The sequence below is a fragment of the Fukomys damarensis genome, unplaced genomic scaffold (assembly GCF_012274545.1).
Source record: "Fukomys damarensis isolate Sample0158 unplaced genomic scaffold, DMR_v1.0_HiC HiC_scaffold_22, whole genome shotgun sequence".
Lineage (NCBI taxonomy): Eukaryota > Metazoa > Chordata > Mammalia > Rodentia > Bathyergidae > Fukomys > Fukomys damarensis.
The window spans coordinates 5,292,228-5,308,267 of record NW_022900934.1 but is presented as its reverse complement, the minus strand read 5'-3'; the positions used below and the strand labels follow the sequence as shown (position 1 = coordinate 5,308,267).

Genomic DNA, 16,040 nt, shown 5'->3' with positions numbered 1-16,040 from the left:
GCCGAGCCTGTTCGTATAGGGAGGGTTTGGGGGGCTCGCGGATTCGGACGGCGTCCGGCGGTCCTGCTAGGAAAGCGCAGAGCGCACGAGAGCAGGGGGAATCCCACGCGTGCTCTGTAAGCGCGGCCTGTCCCCCTGCCCTGCCGCATCGGCGCTCCGGTCCATCTCTTCCACGGTGGCGGCGAGGTCCGCGGAGGTCCCTGGGCCTGGTGGAGGGTCCGCCCGGTCGTCGACATCGGTTAGCGCTTGTCGGGTACTTGGGTCAAAGATGGATCATTGGTGCAGTGCGGTGTCTGACAAACTAAACTGTGACTGCTTCCTGCAGTACAGTGACAGCGAGGAATGATTAATACCTATTGTGTGGACGTTTTGCATATGATATTACCCATCTCAATATCACAAAATTGCAAGCCCTGACTCATTTAACAGCCCCAAGGAATAAGTCATCCACTATCTCCCATTTCGCATGTGTGTGTCCCTTTCTGCAGCCCTTGCCCCTCTCCTGATACTCAGGAGAAGATGCTCAGCATTTTTTTTTTTTTTTTCCAAACCAGAGACACTGACTAGGGACCAGGGACAGCCTGCAGGAGGACTTTAGTTCAGTTTTTTGTCTTGCTGGGGGTAAAACCCAGGATGTCTACCTCTGAAAAACATTCCCAGCTCTTCCCTCTCCTTTAAAAAAAAATTATTTTGAGACACATTCTCGTGAATTGCACAGGCTGGCCTCGGAGCTGCCATTCTCTGGCCCCAGCCTCTTGAGTACTGGGACGACAGGCTGGTACCACCATGCGTGACTTGGTTTTTGGTTTTGCCTGTGTAATGTTAAAATGTTTTGTAAACTCTTCTCTGTGAGCTGCTGCAGTGCGCATCCGAATGCTGATTACTTTAGCTTCTTGATCTTCTCCTGACAGCAGCCCCCAGGTGGACCAGCACTGCCGAAGCTGCCACACAGTGATTCTCCTGGAATCCAGGATCACCCCGCTGAGCACTGAAGTCCTGTGCCACACTGTGTGCGAGGCTGAGTGGACTTACAGTGGCTCCTGATTCGCGCAGCCTGTTGCTTGAATATCTGAAAGCACTGGTGCTGACTGCCACCTCTGAGTTAAAACAAGACTCAAGGACCAGCCCCACTGCTCACCAGCCGGGCCTCGGTTTCCTCCTCTGTAAAATGGAGGTGATAACAGTTCCCTGTCCCCTCTGTTTTCCGGAGGAGTAAGTCAGGTGACATGGGTTAAGTGTTTGGCAGTGGGCTGCTAGCTTTCTTTGGGAGGGAGCTGGTTTTGAGTCTCTGTTTCCTTATATAGAGCTGAGGTCACTTCTGTAAGTTCACGTTTGTGGCAGTGTAAATGCGCTCCTCTTTCCACAGAACGGTCCTGAAGAGTCTGCCGACAAAGCTGAACATCACCGCTTCGTATTCAAGACCAGACACAAACTTTGTGCAGCCCAGCACAGACTAAAAGTGCAGCGTTCCTTGTTTGAGAAGTAGTAAGGACTTCAGGATGGTGATAAGAGAGCTCAGCGTCCCTTCTGGAGGCAGAGCCCTGTGTCTCATGTGTCACACCTCACTTGGGGACAGGGGTCTGGTGATTCATCCAGGGGGTTGGTGGGGGCTGCCCCCAGCAGGAGTGATGGAGGATACTTTCCAGCTGCACCTGGGAAGGCCACTCGCAGTGGGGTATCTGTTTCTGCCACTCGTTTTGTGGGACTCGTCGCTCACAGAGCCCACCCAGCTGCCTTCCGAATGGCACCTGGCTATCCCCACTCCACTTTATGTTTTATTGTGCTAGAACATAGAGAAAGTGCAAAATCCAAAGTGAACAGCACAGTGGAGTCTCACGTAGAATCACAGCTGGATTAAGATAGGAAGTATTCCTACTGGTGTAGAAAGTTCCGAGGTACTGCTGCCCGATGCTGCTGCAGAGGTTAGCAGGACTCTGACTTCATGAGTATGGAACTGTACCATCTATGTTCTTCTGGATCTGCCTTTCTCTCTCTCTACTGAATTTGAGAGAATGAGGTCTATGCTAGATCCCTGGCCTATTTTGAATTTTATTTTGAGACAGGGTCTCCCTACGTTGGCGGGCTGGCCTTGAACTCACAGTTGTCTTGCTTCAGCCTTCCAGGTAGTGGCGATTCCAGATGTGCCCCACCACGCCCAACTTGGGGGCCTTGCTTTATGTGAATACACCACGATTTGCCTACTTTTCTGTAGATGGTCATCTGGCATCCTCCCGGCTCTTGGTCACCTCATCTGGGCTGGCACGAACATTGTTTGGCGTTCAGGACCCTGACAATTGTTAGCAGCCTGGACCAGTCAGTTCCTGATTGTGGATTTCGTGGTCCAGTGAACAGGAGTCTGGAGAGTGCCCCAGTACTCTCTAAGCCCCATCCCTGTGAGACCGGAAGTTGTCAGTAACACAGACCAAGCCAAACATGCCCACTCTGGCCTGAATCGTCGTCAAAACCCTTTCTCATCAGCCGCAGCCTGATGACACAGTTTGAAATTCCAGACCTGTTGGTCACTAGACAAGAAGGTCACCTTTCCCCAACTGAGAAACAAATCAGGTTTGACTCAGGTTGCGTCTTCGAGACAGACAAGGCTTCCTTTCAGCCAAGGGCCTGCAGGTGACAGGGAGGAGAGCCAGGCTGCGAGAGGCAGCCACAGCCCTGGGTGTCTCCCTTAGGTTTTGATTCTGTCCCCACTCTGTACCAGGGGCTCCGGCTGGCCATGACCCTGCCAGCTGCCTGGGCAGCCTGATTTCCACCTGCTTCCTTCTTGCTTCCTGCACATTGCTGCCTAGCCTTGAATGTGAACACCTCCTCCTCCTCAGAAGGCTCCAACACCTTTGGTTATTCTGTCCCACCCCACCCACTGCCTAGTTCCTTCCCTTGGTCTGAACAGGACGTGTGTATCTGGTTACTTGCTGGCTGCCTTTGGCTCGCTCCACTTAACCCCTGTGAGAGCCCTGTAGCTGTCTCCCAAGCGCGGGTCCTTAGCTCTGGGTTTATGGGACCATTGGCTTGGCTGCTTCTGGTGATGTCCCGGAGTTCAGAGGGGCAGAGGCAGCCTGGGTGCGAGAAGGGGAGCAGCTGTCTGAGGCCCTCAAGGCTGCATGTGCCTCTGCCTCAGGGAAAGACCCAACCCAGCAGAGGTGAGGTGTCAACAGCTGGGACCTAGGTAACCACCAGCGAGAGGTTCACATCCGGGGGCCTCTTTGGCCTTGCGAAGACGGGCAGACAGGGCCTTGTTTCCTGGAGGGCTGGACTCTGTCCAGGGAAGGTGTTGGTCCCTGTAGAAGCAGTGCTGTGTCGGTCCATGTGGTGGTCAGTGCCCCTGTGTTCATGGCCTGAGGGTCATTTCATCCCATGGACTTGGGAAGGAGGCGAGAGAGGACAGCTGGCATCCGTGGAGTCTGGGTGTGGTGGACAGAGCATGGGGCCCCGGGAGAGGGCAGGCTGTGTTGGCAGCAAGGGCACAGATGGTGGAATGGCGAGGCAGGCCTGAGGCCCTCCTTGGTGCCAAGCAAGGTGCTCAGCGCTGTACCTGCCCTGTAGCACACGGCCCTTGCCAGAGCCCTGTGAGGTGTACTGCATTGCTGTGCTCAGCTTATGGACACCAAGCCAGATGCCCAGCGAGCATCATCACTTCCCCCCTGGGCGGGGTCAGAATTCAAATCCAGGCTGTGGATTATAAAACCGGTGCTCAGGAGCTGGGGGTGGAGCACCCGCCCAGCTCGAGTGAGAACTTAGGTTCCATCCCCAGTACTGCAAACACAAAAACCAAACCAAACCAAAATGAAAAACACTCGTTCTTACCTGGTAGTGGAGGAGCTCTGATTTGGAATCAGAAGATTAACTAGCTGGGTCACAGCACCACCAGCAACACTGAGCGTGCTTGCCAGGCTGGCTCTGAGCTCGGCCCTGGTAAGTGCTTCGTGGACTTGGCTTCATCCCACCCTCCCTGCCAGCCCACCTTCTTCAGCCAGCACGGCATGGGGTTCCCGGGAGGTGTGAGTTATACGTTCTGGCAAACTCTGGACGTGTGGGAGCTGATCCTCAAGGTGCTGGGAATGTGAGCACAGGTCCAGATGACCCTGCCAGTGCTGCCACCGATCACATGAACCACCCCTACTTCCTGGCCTCATCAGGAACCCAGGCTCCTGTAGACTAACTTTGGCCTATCCCTGAGAAGCTCAGATAAGGGGAGCAATTTTTACCCCACTTCCTGGGACAGTGTAGATGCGGGCTCTCAGTAATGCACCTCCAAGGCCCTGTGCATCTGCGGGTGAGTTCAGTAAGGTCAGAGACTGACTCAGAACAGCAATTAAGGAGGGAAGACGTGTACGTCGGCACAAGCCCACCATCCCAGCACTCTGAGTCTGAGGCGGGAAGCTTGAAAGTTCAAGCCCAGCCTGGACAACTGAGTGATTTAGTGAGACCCTGTCTCAAGATAAAAATAAAAAAGAGCTGGGGTTATAGCTCAGTGTGAAGGCTGCGGGTCCAATCCCCAGTACTGGGGAATAAAAAGAGGGAGGGAGAAGCACCCGTGTTTGCCTGTTGGGCGGAAGCATACAAGGTGATAAGTGTAGAAGCAGAGAGCTTATATTTCTGGTGATAACATTTAAAAATGTTGATGTACGTGCAGTTTGCCAGTTGAGTGTCCCTATGCTGAAAATAAATATGATACAAGAGAATGCTGGGGTTCCTCCTGGGGAAAAAGCCTCTGGGCCAGGCACAGGGAGCCAGTGGTTCTCAATGGGTGGAGCTGGAGCGGCTAGTCCAGCTCGAAGTGTTTGAGGGTAGCCGCTTGGAGGGTCCCTGGATCTGATCTCAGGTTTACTAAAGTAGCTCACCTCGACTCCCAAGGTATGGATGGCTTCCTGATGGCGGGGGTCCACGCACGTGATATCCTTGAGCAAATCGCTCACCTGTCTGAGCTGAACTGGCTCCTCTGTAAAATAGGTGCCAAACTAAAAATGATCTCCCAGGCTCAGGTGGACTGCAGAGCAGCAAGAGGTCCAGAGCATGGGCTCAGTGCCAGCCCTTGTCCCCACAGGAAGGAGCCAAACTCACATTTCCAGTGTGTGTCTCTTCCCATGACCTGCAAAGCTGACCAGAAAGAGGCTGGTGGGGACGGAAGGGACTCTTCCTGTGTTATGGCGTGTACCAGCCATTTCTGGGAAAGGCAAAAAATGAGCTGACTGTGCTGGCAGGTGAGATGTGGCTCTGCCGGTGCTCAATCTTTGGGTGTCGAGGGCTCACTGTGTTGTCTGCTGCACCCCTGGTTATGTGATGCACAGCACCTGGCATAGAACAGATGCAGTGGACTGTAGGTGAGTTAAAACTTGCACAGGAGCCCGGGATTTAGCTCAGTGGTTCCTCTGCCTGCTTTGCAAGCACAAGGTCCAGAGTTTGATCCCTGGTACCAACCAACAAACAACAACAAAAAAATCTTGCACAGGATTCCTGTATACAGGGGTTACAGACTACACTTGGGGAGGTTAAATCCTGATAAGGTAGTTCTATTTTAAATTACTGGACAAAGACGAAAGAATACTACACTGGGATACAGGAAAATTATATGTGGTTCACAGTTCTGCACCCATGAGAAAGGTTTTATTGGCGTGCACGCATGCCTGTTGGTTTATGTATTATCTATGGTGATTTTTGAGCTACGGTAGCAGAAGTATGTAGTATGACAGAAACCTTTTAGTCAGCAGAGCCTAAAATGTGTTCTCTCTGGCCCTTTAAGCGATCCAGTCGTGCGTTGGCTGCACCATGGAATCTGGGAGTTTTAAAAATTCCAGTATGGGATGGGGACCTCCAGCTCAGAGCTGCGGGTTGAGTTGGTCCAAGGCGCAGGCTGGCTGTGGGGATGGCTGTGGGGTCCCAGAAGGTGGACAGGCAGCCAGGCTGAGTGTACGCCCCAGGACTAGCTATGAGGCAGGACTGCTCTCTCTTTTGGGCTGTGTTTACAGCCTGAGCGTGGTGGGCATCAGGGCCCCGGGGTGAGACCAGGGCAGCCTGGCCCAGAGCTGCTGGCTGTCAGGCCTGTGGGATGGGGTGGGCACAGAACTGGTTGCAGGTGAGAGAGCACAGACCTGCCTCAGGGTCACCCATCTTCCTCCACAGGGGAGGAGCACACAGGACCCGTGTCTGTGCCGGCCAGCTCTGCCCTGAGCTCTGGCCACCTGTGTCCCTGCAGCGCGGGTGGAGTTCCCAAGTTCCTGACAACTCCAGCACCCAGGAGGGTGCCAAGTCTGCGGGTCACTTTTCTGAGGCCCACGGGGGGGTGCATGATCACCCACACTGCCCAGCACAGGCGGTAAGACTTGCACCCAGACCCACCGTCTTGGCCCCTGAGCTCTCCTGCAGCGGGAGAGGAGAGAGACCAGGGTGCCTCTCAGCAAGCTGGACCCAGGGTGCGTGGTTTCCAAAATGACAAGTGTTACAGCAGAGGTGGCGGCAACGTCCTGTGGCTTCTCACTCACAAACCTTTTATTTTTGGCCTGAGACAGCTAATGTGTGGCCAGCGTATCCAAGGAAACCAGGATGCTCAGAGCAAGCTGTACCAAATCTCCATGCTGAAACCACCAGAAGGCTAATTTGAGCCTCTCCACTTATTTATTTATTTATGTTTAGACCCCTGCGTATCATTTTACACACTTTTCCGACCAATGTGACCGTCAGACTCACGAGTGCTGGGCCTGAGACCACGTGTCTGCTCTTGCATGTGTTATGTGTGTAGGATGTACGCGCGCATGTTATGTGTTCTCTGTTGTATGCATGCATTGTGTGTAATGTGTGTCTGTGCAATGCATGTGTCTTGGTGTAGAGTGTCGTGTTTTTGTGTGTTGTGTGTGCACATGTGTATGTGTAGAATGTATATGTTGTGTGCATGTGATGAGTTTTGTATTATGTATGTATGTGTTGTGTGCATGTATTTTGTGTATTTGTGCTGGGCGTATGTGTTATGAACCCGTGGGACATCTCTGCTGCTTGTGAATGTGGTTTATGTGTTGTGTGTCTGTGTCTGTATGTGTCCTCCCTTTGCCAAACCCTGTGTGTGCTGTGTATGTGTGCTGTGTGTTGCCTTTGTCTATGTGTGTGTGTGGCATTTCTGTACGTCTGTGTATGGGCTGTGTGTGTGTCGTGTGTGTAGAGGGACTGTGTGTGCACATTCTTTTTTCTGCGTCTGGGTGCCTCCCGTGAGGTGTGCTGATGTCCAGAGTCTCTTCACTCCCCGGAGGCAGAGCGGAGTCTCATGTCCCCAGGCACGACAACCTCAAAGGTCTCCAGACATTGTCACAGGGCGACTGGAGCTAGGGTGGCTTGATAAAAGACACCACACCTAGTTGCGTTTGAATCTGAGACCAGCAGCGCATCATTTTTTGCTGTAAGTGAGGCCCAAACATATGCATAAGTATTGCATAAGTATGTTCCATGAAATAGTTGGGCTGTACTTATACTAAAAAAGGATTCCTTGTTTATCTGAAACTCAGATGTAACTGAAGATCCTGTACTTTCGTCCACTAATGTAACAACCTTATTTAGGGGAAATCACTTCCTAATAATGGTAGCCACTATCCACAGCCTGGAATCTCAGCCACAGTGCCTCAGTTTCCCTACCTGTTCAGTGGGTAGAATATTATTGCCTTGTGCCTTGACAGGGTGTTCTAGACACTAATGGGGCCAAGGCAGGCAGAGGGTGACACAGAATGTGCTCAGCAAGCACAGGAACTCTACTTCAGGACACATTTTGGGGGTCTCAGTGATGCAAGCAGGCCTCTTTTTGGCTTCTCCATTCTTCTTCTCCCTACTTTCTTCTGCTCTTTATCCCAGATCTCCTTTGGTGACAGGTGACCAAGAAACACACACAACTACACTTTAGGGCTGGGCAGCGGTAGGCAGGGCCCTGCAGTTTGCATACAGCTGCCCATGGGGAGCCTGTATCCATTGCTCTGATCCTCAATGTGCTCCGCCCCAGGGGACAGTGATGGCCCAGGTCCCACCTTCCCTGGGTGGGGGTGGAACACAGCGGACCTTCAGAATCCCAGAGAAGCAGTGAAAGAGGCTGGGACAGAAAGAAGCCTTTGGGTCTAGGAATCAGGAGCCCCTTTGACACTTCCTCCTTCCCTTCACCCCACAGAGTCGCCCAGCCGCAGGTCGTGGGCTCTACCTCTGTTCCTTAGACTTACGGAAGCATTGCTGGGTTATGTAAGCTCTGATTGTCACATGCCTGTGAGCCCATTGGCACAATCAAGACCTTGCACATCTGTCACTCCTTCCCAAGTGCCTTTGTGAATCCCAGTGACCCTGTTCTCCTGCCTCCTGTCCCCCAAGCAACCACCCGTCTCCTCCTGTCATTTCAGGCAGCTGCATTTCCTCGAGTTTGATATAAATGGAATCATACAGTGTGTATGTTTTGGGTTCTGGCTTCTTTCCTCAGCATAATGATTCTGAGACTTGCTCACATCGTTGTGTTATCGATAGTTGATCGCTTTTTGGGGGCTGAGTAGTATTCTATGGTAGAACCATATCACGGCTTGTTTATCCAGGGACCTGCGGAGATAGCCGCCTCTCTTCTACAATGTGATCATTTACTGAAGTAGAACATTTACACAGAGAAGTGCATGAAACGTGTGTAGCCAGAGTGAATTTCACCACACAAGCACCCGCACATAAGTACCATGCAGATCAAGAAATAGCACAATGAGCACCTGCACCGCGACCACACATCTCTACCTCGCCCTGTCTACCTCCCATTCCCAGGGAGCCCTGCCCCTGTGTCCTAACACTGATGGAGCTGTCGGCTCTCAGGCTTCACCCGAATGAGTCACATGGCACCTCCTTTGTTTGGTGTCACCCAGGCCCAACCCTGCTGTCCCATACGGTGGTAGTTGGCCCCTTTTCATGGCCGGGTGGTAGACCCTTGTGTGTGTGATAGACTTCACCGGACCATCTACACCAATGGAGGGGAGCAGCAGTTCCAGTGTTCTGCTGCTCTGAATTTGCTGCCCCGGAATCTTTTGTGCGCCAGGTTTTCATTTCTGTTGGACCAGGAGTGGGTTTCTCGTCCTAGATGTGCACGGGGCTGACAGTGGATATTTTTCTGAAAGTCCTTTCTATTAAGCCTGTTTCCTGTCCAGCTCCCCCACTGCTGTCCTGGCCCAAGATGCTCTCATCTGTGCCTGGTGACCCCTGCAGCCTTCAGAGCTCCCACGCGCTCCCCAGCCTGCTTGGCACACAGGAGTCCCAGTGAGGAGTCCAAAAACCCACGGGACTGTGCTACTCCCCTGCTCCCGTGTCGCCTCGGGACACTGGGGCAAAATCCAAACCCTGACCTGAGCCACTGGACTGGGGCTGCTAGGCCCTGACTCTGCTTTGCATTTCCAGCATGAACTCAACTCAAAACTGCTATGGGAAGTCCAGGAGGTTGGAAGCCTGTGAGTGAGAACAGGGCCGCCAGATTACATAGAGGACACAAACTTAAATTAGACTGTCAGATAGAGAACGAGTGATTTATCAGAATAAATTGTGCCAAGCATTGCGTGGGACACACTTATACCAAAACATCATTCATTCACGACCTGAAATGCAAACCTGTGTCTGCATTTGCCAAGACTGGCAACTCCATCCAGCGGTGCTGAGACAGAAGGAACTGGCGAGTTTGCATTAGTTATCCAGTGCTGTGTAACAAATTCCCGCAAATTCTGCATTTAAAACAACACACATGATCTCAGAGGTCCTGGGGGTCCCGACCTGGGCCCGGCTACTGGAGCTCTGTGCTTCAGGGGTCACCAGGCTGAAGTGAAGGCGTTGACATCAAGCTGCAAGACTGGGAGAGACAACCTCCACTCTCCCTCGGGCTGTTGGCAGGATTTGTTCCCTTGTGGTCGGAGAATGACAGCGGTTTGCTTTTTCAAGGTCACTAAGGAGAGAAAGACTCAGAGCCAGAGTGCTGGCAGATGGGGTCTCACCACAAGTGGTGGTCCCGGGAGTGGCCTTCCGCAACACTGCCACATTCCGTGGCCGAGCATCAGGGTCAGGGTTGCCTGGAAACCAGGGAGAGGGCAAGGACGCCAGGAGGGAGGGCCTCTGTGTGTCCGGCAGAGTGGAGCTTCTCGCCATTTCAGCGTGCCCACCCGCAGCAGGAAGATCGCTTCCTTTTCTTTTGAGCAGACCAGAGGTCTGCTAACCCCGCTTCAGGGCCCTAAAGGGGGCCGGGGAGATGAGCCACAGTTCGGTCGCTGTCCTGTCTGAGTCTGCGTTTCCCACAAGACGGGGTTGGCAGGACCCCTCTCAGGGTGGTTTGTGGATTCTGTGTGACTCTTCAGGCAGGGTGCTCAGCTTAGGAGGAGAGCAATAAACACAGAGCCCCAAGCCTTGTGCTCCGCACATTGTGGGGGCTCCCTGAGGTCATGGCGTTGGCGAGCTGCTGGTATCAGACCTAGGCAGCGCTTTCCTGGCCCAAGCAGTTGGCCTCTGTGAGTGGAAACTCTGGCCTGGGATTTGCTGTGTGAGTTTTCTTAACAGCAGAGATAAACATGCTTCAAACTTGGTTTTATTTTTGGTTCTGGGGAAGGTAGGCAGGGAAAGTTAACTGTTTGCCAAGCTCTTCCCGCGTGTGTACGTGGCACTCCCCGGGCGATGCCTCGTGGGGGTCCCAGACCTCACCTGTGGGGCCGGCTGTGTGGGCGGCCCCAGCCCCTCCCGGGTCCTCCACGCCACCCTGAATTGCCTCTCTCACATTTCTGTGAGCACCCGGGCACCTCGAGTGGGTTCCCATCCTGACTCAGCAGGGTGGCGTGGGCCCCCAAATCTGCGTTTCTGACAAGCTCCCCGATGCTGCCAAAGCTGCAGGTCTGTAGGAGTTTAGAGTAGAGCCATGGCACTGCGTTGGATTAGGATTCTCCAGCAGGGTGGTTGTGAAATAAACCCATAAGTTCTTGGATGTGCCTCCCTCAGAGGGGCAGTGCTCATTTAGCTCCCATCACCACCCCCGGGCTGTGGGCTGGGCTCAGTGGCTCTTTTCTTTTTCTTTTTAGAACAGGATCCTGCTGAATTGCCCAGGCTGACCTTGTGATCCTCCTGCCTCAGCCTCCTGAGCAGCTAGCATTACAGTCATGAGCTGCTACACTCAGCAGTGGTTCAATTCTGACAAAATTCACTCAAAGTGATGGTGTGGCCCCGCTGGGTTTTGAGTTATAAAAATTCCTGGGGCTTCAACCCAGCTCCCTCTAGGTGGCCTTCTCTCAGTCTTCTCCAGCAGCTCCGAAATGGGATCGAGGGACAAGAGACAGAGGCCTTCGCAGGTGGGACGTCTTGGAGGCAGCCCCCCGCCCAGCCTTCTGTGCTGTAGTCCTGGCTGCCACCCGGCCGTAGCCTCAGGAGTCACTCTGAGCGAGGACCCCCAGCGAAGCCATCCTGAACCTGACCCATGGAGCCGAGCCATAAAAGCCGCTTGTGGGTTGCAGCTGATGTATCTCGGGCATAAGTAATGCACAGAGTGTCTTTAATGCACACCCGGGAAAGGGCAGTGGTAACGGGAGGGGAGCGCAGTGACCAAGTGGTTTCCAGGCCCAGCGGCCTTGGCATGGCCACGAGCTGTTAAACCGCTGCGGAGAGCAGCAGCCCCAGAGAAACCACCGCGCCTGCCGTGAGCCCTGCTGAGCACATTCAGCGCCTCCCCCAGGCCTACGCCGCCCACCCTCCCATCTGCTGGCTCCCTGCTTCCCTCCCCTCCCCCACCCCAGGCGCCCCTTGCCTGGAGGGAGCGGGGAGCCACCCCCCACTTCTCTGTCCGTCACAAGGCAAGGGCAAGTGAGGGTTCCTCCACCCGTGGACCGAGCATCGTGCAGCGACACAGGTAGAACGAGCTTTAAGTTCACTCCGTGGACCTGAGGGGGGCCCCGGGATTTGTCCCGAAGGACAGAAAGCAAGTTGCACATTTTTAAAAGTTAAAATAGCTGAATTGTTTTTTTCCATCTTCACCCGCCCCCAATTATAAAAGCAGTACATGCTCATGGCAAAAAATAGAGAAAACAAAAAATTATAAGGAGAAAGAAAGTGGAAAAGATCCAGAATCTTACTGCCCAGCAACGCTACTTTTAAATTTCTTCCTGTCTCATTTCTATGCGTATTTGCACACATGGGTTTATATATGTGTGTGTGTATATTTAAATATATATTGAGGCAAAAATAGAATCACACCAGGAATGCTGTTAGCGGGTTGCTTTTTCCCCACCTAACTACCACAGCTTTCTGTGCTAGCGGAATAGGCTTGCTGTCATCTCTCGTGGCGGTAGAGCCCAGTGCTTGGAAGCAGCACATGGCTTGGAGTGGTCCCCTGAGGTTGGACACACAGGTTTGCCTTCATGGGGTAAACAGCACTGCAGAGAACATCCTCGTGCCCTGTTCTTGGCGGAAGTGAGTTGGGAAAAGTTGCTACAGGTGGCATTGCTGTGTGGAAGGGTGGATGTGGGTCCTGTGTGCTGTGGTCATGAGGATTCCAATGGTGGCTTCCTGAGTTCAGGGCACACGGGGATCTGCCTGGGACACATTCTCTGACCTCTTGTGGTGGCCCAGTCTCTTCACCCCACAGCAGGAAAGTGTCCCGAATGGGCTTCTGGACATGCAGGAAGATGTCCCTGAGTTGGAAGGTGCTGGGACCTCCGGGATCAGCCTCAGCTCCTCTCTCAGACACCAAAGGTCCGGGCTGGACTCCCTGTCGGCAAGAAGCTTTGGCAACCTTGGCACCTACTGGAAAGTAGAGAAGCACAGTGACACGGTGATGGCTAATTTGTTCGTCCAGCTCGAGACCTTGCTCTGAACCCGCTCTCCCCTCGTCCTGGGGATTGGACTCAGGCTGTCGCACTGAAGTACATCCCAGCCCTCTTTTATTTTTCATTCTGAGACTAAGTCATTAAGTTGCTCAGGAAGGCTCAACTTGCCATCCTCCTGCCTCGGCCTCTCAGAGAGCTGGGATTACAGTTGCACACCTCCACGCCTGGCTTGTTCTCCCAGCTTCCTCTGAAGTGTTTACCAACCATCTCCTTATAGTTCCGGATGAAGAGGATGGAACATGGAGAGGTCAGTGTCGAGGCTGGGAGGCACGGAGCTGGAAGCTAGAACTCAGATGCAGTTGTGAGTCTAGACTTCATTTCTGCCGTCGTGCTGGGGACCAGAGGGAGATGGAAAAACGGCTGGGATTGGGGGACCCAGGTTCCAATCCAGGCTCTGCTTCCTCACAGGGGCTGAGCTGATGAGTGTTTGGGTGCATGTGTTGGGGTAGAGATAGGCCACATGCTCATGGGCCTGCTGGGACAGACAGAAAAGGCTCCAGGAAAAGGGGAGGAGAGGAGGAGACTTGCTTTGAGTTTGAGGATCAGGAGTGGTCTCCCTGAGAACAAGACCACTGGGCTGAGACCAGAAAGGCCAGCAGAGAAGGAGTCATCTTGGGATCTCAGCTGAGGTACAGGGAACATCCTGGATTGCACAAAGGCCCTGGGGTAGGAGAAACCGTGGCCAGGCAAGTCTGAGAACTGGAAGAAAGCCCGTTCTGGAGCGGTTGGAGGGTGGAGATGGCAGCTTTGGGTCACAAAGAGGTAAGCAGCTCACCCCGTGCCTAGGGCAGGTTCTTGGGTGGCCGTATCCAGGCCCTTAGTGTGGGAGAGAGCCATGCTTCTGGCCTTCTGGATGCTCCAGAGGAGCCCAAGGCCTGAGTTGCACACAGCAGCCAGTGGAAGAGTTACAAAGGATCCTGTGGAGATGGCAGTGTGCTTACGGGTGGCTCTGACAGCCTCCGTACCTCTGTCCCTTTCTCAGTGACACACAGGAGGCCAGCCCGTGTGTGGCTGTCCTCGGTTGGCTGTAGGTATCTGAGGGAGAAGTCAGGAGACAGGGCCGTGCCTGTCAGACCAAGGAGTCTGTCCATTCACCAAATGTGGCCCCTGTATTAGTTTCTTGTCACCGTGGCCAAAACGGCTGACATACACAACTTTAAGGAGGAGACGATGATTTTGGCTTTAGAGGTTTCCACGGAGCACTGGTTCCAAGGCAGAAACAACACAGTGGAAGGCCTGGCAAAGGAAATCTGCTCAATTGCTGTCATCTAGGAAGCAGAGAGCAGGAAAGACCTGGAGAGGAAGGGGCTGGTCATATAGAGCTCTCAAGGCCACACCCCGGTCCACTCCCTTCACCGGGACTCTGCCTCCTGGTGGCCCAGTCAGCGAGTCAGTAAGTCTCTGATGAAGTCTGTGCCCTCACTCTCCGATCACCCCTCTGGGAGTCTATTAGTCACTCAGGCTGACCACCAAGACTGACCACTGGACTCATTTCCTCATCCCTCCCACCTCTGGAAGTGACCTCGGAAGGGCCACATTTCTAGACTGGCCCGTCTTTGTCCAGCAAGTGACGGAGTAAGAGCCACTGATCCTTTGCTGTCCCTTTCAACCTTCACTTAAACCCAATGTCACAATGCCCAGGGGTGCTGCACCCGTCACCTAGCAGTCCTGGTGGAAGGAAAGTGTCTCATGGGTACAAGTACCAGCAGCCTGTGGAAGGGATGTACAAGCAGGCTTGGAAAGTCACACTTAGGGAAAAACCCAAATGTCCACCCATGGGGACTGATAAGTAACAGCACAAGGGCACTGAGGATGCTAGAGACTACTGCAAGGGCAGGGGCCCTGGCCCTCCTTTGTGGCAATAAAGTTTTATTGGCACTTAGCCACACCCCTTAATTTACATACTGTCTACTGCTGTTTTCAAGTTACACAGTGATGACTAGTTGTGATAGAGACATCGTGGCTTGCAGCAGCTAAAATATTTACTTTTTGATGCTATGCAGAAAAATTTTGCGGATCCCTGAGTTATACCAATAACTACTCAATGGAGAGACCCCTGTGACCTCCTGAGGCATGGGAAAATACCAGAACAGGACACGGGTCACTCAACAGCAGGCAGGGGTGAGTTCAGTTTTTTTCTTTTGTTTTGTTTTTGGGGTTTTTTGGTACTGGTGATTGGAACTCGGATTTTGCACTTGTGAAGCAGGCAGGGGCACCACTGAGCTCAATCCCTGGCTCTCAGTTTTATAAAGAACAATGAAAGAGAAATGAAATCGCAGAACACAATTGAGTTCAGTTTTTTTCTTTTGTTTTGTTTTTGGGGTTTTTTGGTACTGGTGATTGGAACTCGGATCTTGCACTTGTGAAGCAGGCAGGGGCACCACTGAGCTCAATCCCTGGCCCTCAGTTTTATAAAGAACAATGAAAGAGAAATGAAATCGCAGAACACAAAAACATGCACACCAACAAATTTAACAGATACACAAACATTTGAAAGGATACACCCCAACCTGCTACTAACCTCCAAGCGCTGGAATCTCAGGAGGTAAAATACATCATCACATGTTAAGCACTGAGTGCTGGATCCTATGCTGAATGCAGGAGTGTTGTAGTTTATTTTACAAAACAGATGCCTTCCTTAGAGGTGAGAAAACTAAGATGTGCACAGGTAAGGTTCCTTACTCACCCAAGGTCACACCGCTCTCAAGTAGCAGAGCTGGGATTTGAACTCTGCCCCTCTACCACCTCCTTGGAGCTGTCCTGATGCCTGGGGCTCCTGTGTGATTCTGGGAGGACTTGGGCAGGAACTGCTCTTCAGATGGGTGAGGGTGGTAGGACTGGCTCCCCTGTCCATCTGGGGCCTCCCAAGCTGCACACACGCAGTTGCAGGAGAACAGGAAACTCACCTGTCCCGCAGATTTTTCCAAAACACTGCACTTTAAGAGTGTTACCAAATGGTGACATTTCAGAGTGCAAGTCTTGGGGCTGTTGTTAATACTGATTTAATGGTGCTAAGATGATTAAGTGTGGCAGGCTTTTAAACAATGAGGTTCATAAAAGGTGTTAATAACCTCTTAAGTGCCTCGGTAATATTCCTGCCTGTCATAAACCGCTTCCAGTGAGGCCTCTGCACTCTTCTTTGCCCAAGGAAGGAGCGAGGCATGCAGTGAAGGCTAGACAGAGCCTTTTGGAGCC

The 16,040-nt window shown here is 52.8% G+C and overlaps 1 long non-coding RNA gene across 2 annotated transcripts in view; it reads left to right on the top strand.

The window, feature by feature from the left end:
- Nucleotides 1–14,848: 14,848 nt before the first annotated feature.
- Nucleotides 14,849–16,040, top strand: part of LOC104865323 — a 9,740-nt gene continuing 8,548 nt past the window's right edge. For both annotated transcript variants that reach the window (XR_781108.1, XR_781109.1), the window contains exon 1: nucleotides 14,849–14,966. This is a non-coding gene — a long non-coding RNA (uncharacterized LOC104865323). The remainder of the gene's footprint in view (nucleotides 14,967–16,040) is intronic.